Here is a 9,340-nt window from a genome sequence, read left to right as displayed (position 1 = left end):
GTCTGTATGATTGTTCTCTGCCTGATTTTAATAGGAGCTGTTGAGGATGTCACGGCGAAAAAGAAGTATTTACTACATACACGGAGCTTATGTAAATAGATATCTAAAACACACTGCTATGTCTGAATGCTTGTGTCCCTACAACATTCATAGGTTGGAATCTTCTTTTAAGAATGTTTGTTTGTTTGTTTACTGAGAGAGAGTTGCAGAGACAGAGGGAGTGAGAGAATTCCAAGCAGGCTGCATGCTGTCAGTGCAGAGCTCAATACAGGACTCAATCTCACCACCCTGAGATCATGACCTGAGCCAAAATCAGGAGTTGGACGCTTAACTGACAGAGCCACTGAGGTGCCCCCATATGTTGAAATCTTAACGCCCAGTGTGATGGTATGAGAAGGTCCTTGGGAGGTGTTTAAGGTCAGGGGGTGGGGCCCTCATGAATGGGATTAGTGCCTTATAAAAGAGGCTCCAGAGAGCTCCCCGGCCCCTTCCCACACCTGAAGACTCAAGGAGACTTCTGTTGGGGCTCCACCTGAATGTGCCGGCATCCCGATCTCAGACTTCCAAGTAGATTTCTGCTGTTTAGAAGCCACCCAGGCTGTGCTATTTTACTAAAGCAGCCCAAACGGACCAAAACACATGCCATGTTTTACAGTGAACTAAGAATGTTAGTCCAGCCCCGTTCCCCTTTCTAGAACCATTGTGTCGACGGCTGGCATTTCCAAGCACACACTTGTCCTTGCCAGAACCTCACTTTGCATGTTAATTACCTTCTGCTTCTCCTTCGATACCAAATCAATCACCAATGCTGCCAATTCTACCTCCTCATCACCAAATCCATTCTGTTCTCCCCATACCCTCTCATCAATTCTCGTCAAATGACCTGTACCTGTCATCTGAAATAGTGCATAGACTCATCCCTGGTCAACATAAATCCACATGAGTCTTCCAAAAAGTAAGCAGACCTCCATTGGAGAGACACTGCTCAGAAAGGAGTGTCAGTCATCAGCTTGCTGTTTCCTTATCTTCTGCAGGACAGGACGCACACATGTTCTCACAGTTCACAAACTCTGTTGTGTCCTTATTCCCCTCAACCTTTCCATCCAGAAGCCCATTTCCACTGAACTACCTGAGCCGTGTCAGGCGCCATGTACCTGTACACGTTCTACGTGCCTTTATGTGCACTCATTTTTCCTTCCTGGATCGACCACATACCCCACGTCCAAAACATTCGAACTGTCTAAACCCTGATTATTCCTCGTAATAGTAGTGTTAATAATAATGATAATAATAATACTGAACAAAAACAGCAATAACAGTGGCAATATGAGCAAACATGAGAAGAAATATTCATCTGAATGTTTTTATTTATGCTAAGAACTTGGTAAAACATTCTTATAAACATTTTCTCACTGAAGATTCAGCTCAGGTACCAGCTGCTCCAAGAAATTTTCTTTCATAATTTTTTCCCAACTACTGGGTACTCTTCCACCATGCAGTCACATGTTTTGAGAGACAGTATTTGTCAGACAGGGTCCACGCAAGACAAAAGACATAACTCCGCATGGATAAAGAGATTACACTTAACATAGAGATTTTTAAGTACAGTGTTCAAAGTCTGAAAACGAGGAAACGGGATACCAAGGGACCACGAAGGTGGCATCTGCAGGAAGCATCTACCAGTCAGCTCTACGACTGAGGGGTGTTGACGGAAGGCGCCGAAGTTATCAAAACCAAAATGCTGCCAAATCAGGATGTGGACATCTGATGAGGGACTTGGTGGGGTAGCCATTGGTGTGTGAAAGCCTGGACATGGGAGTCCCATGAGGCAGAATCGAGACCTTTGCAGAAAGGACCCCACCAACTGCCTTCAGGGGGTGTGACGAGGCAGGTTCTGGGAGTAATGGGACAATCCCTAACCTGAAACTAAGGGAAGGGTCACTGCTGACAGGAATCAAGAAACAGGTAAATTCTTCTCTTGTCCTTATGTTTTCTTACCTCTTTCTTCGCTCCTTATTGGCAGAACCTAATGGGAGGTAGGCTGACCAAAGTAAACTGGAATTTGTAGAATTCCAGCCCCAGTATCATAGAGTATCATGCCTGGTGCTGTCCTCTGTAGCCTGTTAAGTTTATTTTGCTCCTCTCTCTCTCTTTTTTTTTAAATTTTTTAATGTTTATTTATTTTTGAGAGAGAGAGAGACAGAGTGTGAATGGGAGAAGGGGAGAGAGAGGGAGGCAGAGAATCCGAAGCAGGCTCCAGGCTTTGAGCTGTTAGCACAGAGCCTGAAGCGGGGCTCAAATTCGCAAGTGGTGAGATCATGACCTGAGCCAAAGTCAGACACTCAACTGAATGAGCTACCCCGATGCCCCTTGCTCCTCTTTTCTTGATGCTACAGTAGTATTCCCATCACCACCACCACCACCACAACAACAAAATAATAAAGAGAAAAGTGGTTCATATCAGTATGACCCAGGAGTTGCAAAAGCTGAGGGAGAAACTCTGGCTGGACCTGACTCTTTTCGCTAGCCAAGCATGTGAGTGGTAGCGTTCCTGAGCTGGAAGGTGGTTGGGTCCTTTGCTGACCTTCTGTGTTTAAAAAGAACATAGCTGCTGCTTCCAAATTTCATGAAAAATATCCCATGTGCAGGAAGCTAACTGAAAACTTGCATGGAAGGAAATTCTGAGAAACTTAACTCTAGCTTAGCTATGTTGACACAATAAAAAACTAAAAATGGGACCTGCATATAGTATAGTATAAATATGTAGTATATATGCTTATAATATGATTCACTGAGTTTCTCTTCCCTTCTGCATTCTTTTCCTAGATGCTATCATTAAATTTCATGATATATAATATCATCTATATGTAGAAATATTCTCACTGTATATACTCAACAGATTGGTCTTCTAAGTTTCACATTAATATTTAACTAATTACCAACTCACCATCTCCCTTGGAGCATAATTCCAAAATTGAATTTGCATACATTACAGGAATACCTCTGAGACACTGTGGCTTCAGTTCCAGATCATTTAAATAAAGCAAATATTGCAATAAAGCAAATATCACAATAAAGTCAATAAAATGAATTTTTGGTCTCCTTGTACATACAAAAATTATGTTTATGCTATACTATAGTGTATTAAGTGTGCAGTAGCATTATGTCTAAAAAATGCAATGTGTATACCTTAATTAAAACATACTTTATTGCTACAAAATGCTGACCACCATTGGAGCTTTTAGTGAGTCAGAATCACTGATCACAGATCACTGTAACAAATATGATAATGAAAATTTTGAAAAGTTATAAGAATCACCAAAAGGTGACATGGTGACACGAGAGACATCAAGTCAGCAAATGCTCTCGGAAAAATGGTGCCAGGAGATTTTCTCTATGTGAGGTTGCCACAAGCCTTCAGTTTGTTTAAAAAAAAAATGTATCGCCCCCCTCATCCCCCTCAGTCTACTCCTTAATTTATTCTTCTATTTTATGCTTCTAGTAAATAATACATATAATAGATACAGAAACTGGAGACTTACCCTTGTTACCTTTCTCTCCTGTGAACTCCACTTAAATCGGTCACTTGTATCTGTTGACTCAAGTTTATCAATTTCTCAACAGCCTGTGCTTTCAGCCCACCTGAACTACCCCCAGTGTCTCTTAATGTCCTTAAATTATGCAAATTCTCCTTTATTGTCAGGGGAAACAGTGGGGGATAGAAAGAATAGATTTGGTGATTATGACACTAATCAAATTAGATGGCTCAGCTAATGGCATTCTGTGATGGGGATTTTCTGTAAGGCTGAGAATATTCAATCTGCTATAGAAGACAGGAAAACAAATAGGATGGGTGTAGTTCATAAGAAATATTAAGCACAGACAGTAATATGCCAGAAATTAAACATATGAGTTATAGGTAAAACTCACAGGAGGGGATTAGTGTATGTAATGAATAAGAAATAGCTTGTACGATACAGAATTCATATGATTTAATATAGATAGTAAGTGAATAATATGTAAGAGATGCCCAAGATAGAAAAAATAGAAGAAGCAATAGAAGAAAAATATGCTGCTTAAAGATACAAAGGGATGGACAGAGCCACATCGTGATCATGCCACCTTTAGACAAGGACTTTTCCACTTCGAAGTTGGCCACCACTTTTCCACTTCGAAGTTGGCCATTGGGTTTGTTGACACCCAACAGAGTTCCATTCTGATCCCACATAAGCTCTACTCAAGAAACACAAATATGACCAGAGGCTGCTCAACAGGCCAACTCTTGCACCAAGAACACTTGCCCTACAACTCTTGGGTAGAGTAGGGGCACGTCATAGATGGAAAGATTGTCCTCCGTGGTCCCCCCTCATTCTGACCTCAACTCTGGTTCTCGGGGCCAAACCATCCGTCGTGAAGGCTGACGCAGCAAGAGGGGCAGGGTTTGTGAACAATGTCACCACCAGGACTCAGGGAGTTCTTTTACCCTCTTCTTGCTCTAGCTAAGTGTATTAACTTATTTCATTCTTGCTTCTTGCTCAGTATTTTAATTAGTTTAATAAGCCATAGTGTTTGGTCATTTTAATTTGGCCTGAAAGCCTTGTTGTTTTCTGACCTCTGGGACAGCGTGTTAATTAGTGTACCGGACAGCTACCACTGCATTAAGGGAAGCCCACACATAACAAATCCTCAGCTAATGGAGTTGCCCTTTGTCTTGGAAGAAGACATTGGAAGGAGGCAAATGCTTCTCAGCACAATGCCAAGGATGTTATTTACAAAATCAGGTTAAAGTCAAATTAATAAGATAAATTTATACAATCTATGAGACTAAACCATGTATTCTTGGGAGAAAATTTAATACACTTGGATTGAATTAAGCGTGTATTTTTGCCCTTAAGTAACTGGAGAGGAAATCCATCTTTAACCTTTACTGTTAGAGAGAATGAAGAAAATTCCCCATCTCAAGAGAATGGAGCCGCTGGTGTTTATCAGAGTTAGCAGAAGAAAGCCTCCACTGATATCAGTCCATGTGAGCCACCAGACTTTGAAAGACTGGTAACAGGAAAGACTTTCCTCCTTTCCAAGGAGGAAAACGGGAGCCCAGGACTCACTGGAGAGTTTAAGTTCCTGAAGGAAGGCAAGTCGAAAAAATGCTGCCATTAAAAGGGGTCTTTTGAACGAAGAATTGGAGTTTAAAGATAAGGAGAAAATATGTAAGTACCCGACATTTCCATAGAACACACATGGGAATTCCTAAACTAGTGCACACAGGCACACACACGTAGGTGCACACACACACATGCACGCAGACACACACAGGTACATACACGCACGTACACACAGACACAGGTGCATGCACGTAGGCACATACAGAGGTGCACCCACAGACATGCAGGCACATACACAGGTGCACACACGCACATACACGTACACATAGGTGCACACGCACACATGTGCACACATAGGTGCATGCATGCACACAAGCACACAAAGGTGCATGTATACACACACACATGCACACACACAAACAGGTTCATGCATGCACACACATGCACTCACACACCCGGAGATGGTAGGGAAGGAAGGCACCCCCCTCTCACCTCCCACTCGGTCGTGATTTGTCCGGGCTTTCAGTCTAGGAACCATTTAATCCTCTCCTGGAACTCAGTGTAATTTTGGCCTGACGTGACAATTTTCAGGAAAAACACACTCCTATTTTCTAATAACCTTAGAATTGGAAAAGGAAGGCTTTGACCTTCTTCCCGATCTGAAGAAAACGACAGAAGAGAAGGTGCCCCCTGAGCATGAGAAACCTAGAGACTCATATTTCATCAGGCAGGAGGCGATAAGCTCATAGGCCAGCAAGTGACAGGACGGAGAGGCTGGCTAAGCTCAACTGGTATTAGAGGCCGTGTCTCCTGGTGGCATTAGATCCCCGCTCCCACCCCTGCCTTTGATCAGTTCTTCAGCAATAGCTTCGATGACCTTAGATTAAATGCAAAATCTTCAACAGGCACTCCTGATGCCTCTAACTCCATTTGATACCGTTAGTGTTCTCTGAACCGCACTCCGCCAAGCGACTGCTCACCTCAGGGCCTTCACACACTCCCATGTAGTTCCCTCTGCTTGAAATAACCCTTCACTGTCTATAGGGCTAATGTCCATGCCTCCGTCAGCCATCATCTTGAGAGGTACTTCTTCACAGAGGCTTCTCTGACCCATGATGAAACTAGATACCCTGTTATCTACTTGCATTAAAATTAGTGATTTGCTTTTTCCTTCAGTGAAATTGTCATGATTGGTAATGATGCACTTTCCAGTGTGGCTGGAATCCGCTCTATTGGAGTGAGGACCAGGCCCCCCTTATTCCCATATGCACAGCACCTACATGAAACAGAACTCATGCTCACAAATATTTACAAGATGAGAAAAATCCCCAACTCATATATATGTTCCCCCAAATTATGCAGATTCACCAATATGAGATAGACTGGAGATTATTCTAGTTGGGAGGGAAATACAATCATGTATAGATAAGAGCTTAAATATCATTTTTGACTCAAGTTCCACGTGTTTTATCTTCATGCCAGAAGATGAGAAACATTAGGCACATGGTCCTCATGATTCTTTTAAGATTGTTACATATTGATAAGGATTCCAACAACAAAAAGAGCTGTGATTTAAGAGATACGTTCCACTTCTTTTCAATTCTATATGAACAAAAGAAAATCTTCTGAACAAAGAGATGTGCAAATACCTTCAGGATGGATTCCCCAACGCAAAGCTTGAAACATTGAGTTTCCACTCAGATCACTGGATGAACCTTGAGACCCACCCTGCACCAGCAGAAGACATGCTGATAACATGTGGAAACTCTCCTGACTTATGATTGACACAGTGAGGTGATCTACGTTATACCCCCATGGAGGGGGTCATCTTAGATATGGAAGCTATAATGTAACCTCATGAAGAACTCAGAAATATTGTCAAGTTCTCATTTCTTCTTCGAGTATAGCAGAGTCAGTTATAAAGATCTCAGCTTCATTATATTGCACTTGTCTTCAGAAATACAACAAATCAACCTACGACCCCAAGTCATGACTCTCAACACTCAACACAAAAACATGTCTTATGTATAAAGTAGGTGTTATTTGTATCTTCGGAAAGAAATCCAGATATCTGCATACCTGAAATTAATATTACACTGAATGTTAACTAACCGGAATTTAAATAAAAACTTGCTAAAAAGGAAAAAAAATGATAAAATATGTATTTATTTTTGCTTCTTTCCAACAGTCAAAATGTTAAACTATATAAATTTTGTCCATTTTGTTAAAGAAAAATCTGGTAGAGAATTTAGTAGCACAAATACATTAATTATGTTAAAAACTTAATTTAATGTGGGTTTCTTTTTTTTCATTTTGGAAGTTAAACTCGAATTTATTTTTTAATTATGGTGAAATACACACAACATTTTAAACTTGAATTTGTAATCATCAATCTGGTATCTGGGACCTTTTTGGTTTTGTTTCCCAAGATGGCCTTAGAAGGCTGTCTATAATGTCTGAAAATCATTGAGGTGTGATATTTCCTTCTGTTCCGCATCAGAACCCATGGGAAGATGGCAGGAGACATAGCTCAGGCTGGTCCACCCAGGAGGAAATGCTCTAGTCATCTATGATGGCCACGTGGGTTACCTCTCAGAATGGGTAATGTGGATTTCTTTTTTTTTTTTTTTTTTTTTTTTTTTTCTTTAGGGAGCCAGTGTGGATTTCTATTCCTTTCCCAATTCTACTCTTTCCCTAATAATTATGAGACGTCAAGTATCTGTTACTATCTTTAAAGAAAGAAGCATTACTATTGAACTATGGCTTTTATTCAGAATGCAAAATATACACATTGTTCCAGGTCTGGCAATGGGAATAAAAAAGTAGGGCATATTTTTAAATATAAAAACAGATAAGATAACTTGAACACAGCAATTACCTCAGCTGCCAATCAGCATGTTTTTATTTTATTTCCTTTTGAGACAGTGTTGTTTTCTATATTTGTATGAGAAATATTTAAATTGTAGTTTCTCTAAAGAGGCATTTATTTCAAGAGTACGGTAAGTGCTGATTCTGCAATTATTGCTAATTGGAGAATTTCCAACTTGCTCGCTATGTTGAGAGCCTCATGATTTTGTCATATTCTTTTCTCCTTTATACTTCAAATTTGTGGAATGAAAAATATACTAAACTAAAATTACACTCTCAGATACATCATCCCATAACTAAACTACTTTCTATGCTTTACAGATGGTATGAGCTCGACAGTGACAGTTCTTGCATACCAACGCCTCCTCTAGGCCAATGAGTCAGAATCATGTAAAGGTTATTCGGAGCACTAAATTGTACTCTACTCAAATTAAAAAAAAAAAAAACTGTTTTCATTTTAAGTATGCATCTACAACATGCATTTGAAAATGAAATCACAATACAATTTTTAAATTTATTTTTACTCTTAATAAATATGTATATATTTAAGTAGTACAACATGATGTCCTATTACACATACAAAGAGTTAAATGATTACTACATTCAAGCCAACTGACATATTCATCTTGTCACATAGTTGCCATTTTTTTTGAATATGTGCTCAGAGCACTTGAAATCTACTTTCTTGAATATAGTGTATTTAACGATAGTCATCATACTCTACATTAGATCTCTAGATTTGTTCATCCTACATAACTGCAAATTTTTATCCTTTGGTCATCAACGCCTCCCCACCCTTGGTAACTACCACTGTAATTTCCACTTCTACATATACAATTTCTTGAGATTTCACATATGAGTGAAATCATGCAATATTTTTCTTTTTGTGTCTGGCTCATTTCATAATGCCCCCCAGTTTCATCCATATTGTCACAAATGTAAGAATCAAACTTTTTAAGGAATACATACATACTTATACACACATACACACACACACACATATACATATACATATCTTTATCCATTCATTCATTGACAGATATTTTAGGTTGTTTCCATAGCTTGGCTATTATGAACACAGTTCCCAATGAACATGGGAACACACATATCTCTTAGAGGTACTGATTTTATTTCCTTCAGGTATACACTCAGAAGACAGATTGGTAGATCATATGATAGTTCTATGTTTATTTTTTTGAGAAACCTCCATACTGTTTTCCATAATGGCTGTATCAGTTTGCATTCCCATGGACAATGTACAAGCGTTCTCTTTGCTTTACGTGCTCACCAGCCCTTGCTATCTCTTATTATTTTGAGAACAGCCATTCTAACAAATGTGAGGTGACATCTCACTGATTTTGGTTTGA

Source organism: Panthera tigris, chromosome D1, assembly GCF_018350195.1.
Source record: "Panthera tigris isolate Pti1 chromosome D1, P.tigris_Pti1_mat1.1, whole genome shotgun sequence".
Classification (NCBI taxonomy): domain Eukaryota; kingdom Metazoa; phylum Chordata; class Mammalia; order Carnivora; family Felidae; genus Panthera; species Panthera tigris.
This window is presented reverse-complemented; position numbering follows the sequence as displayed.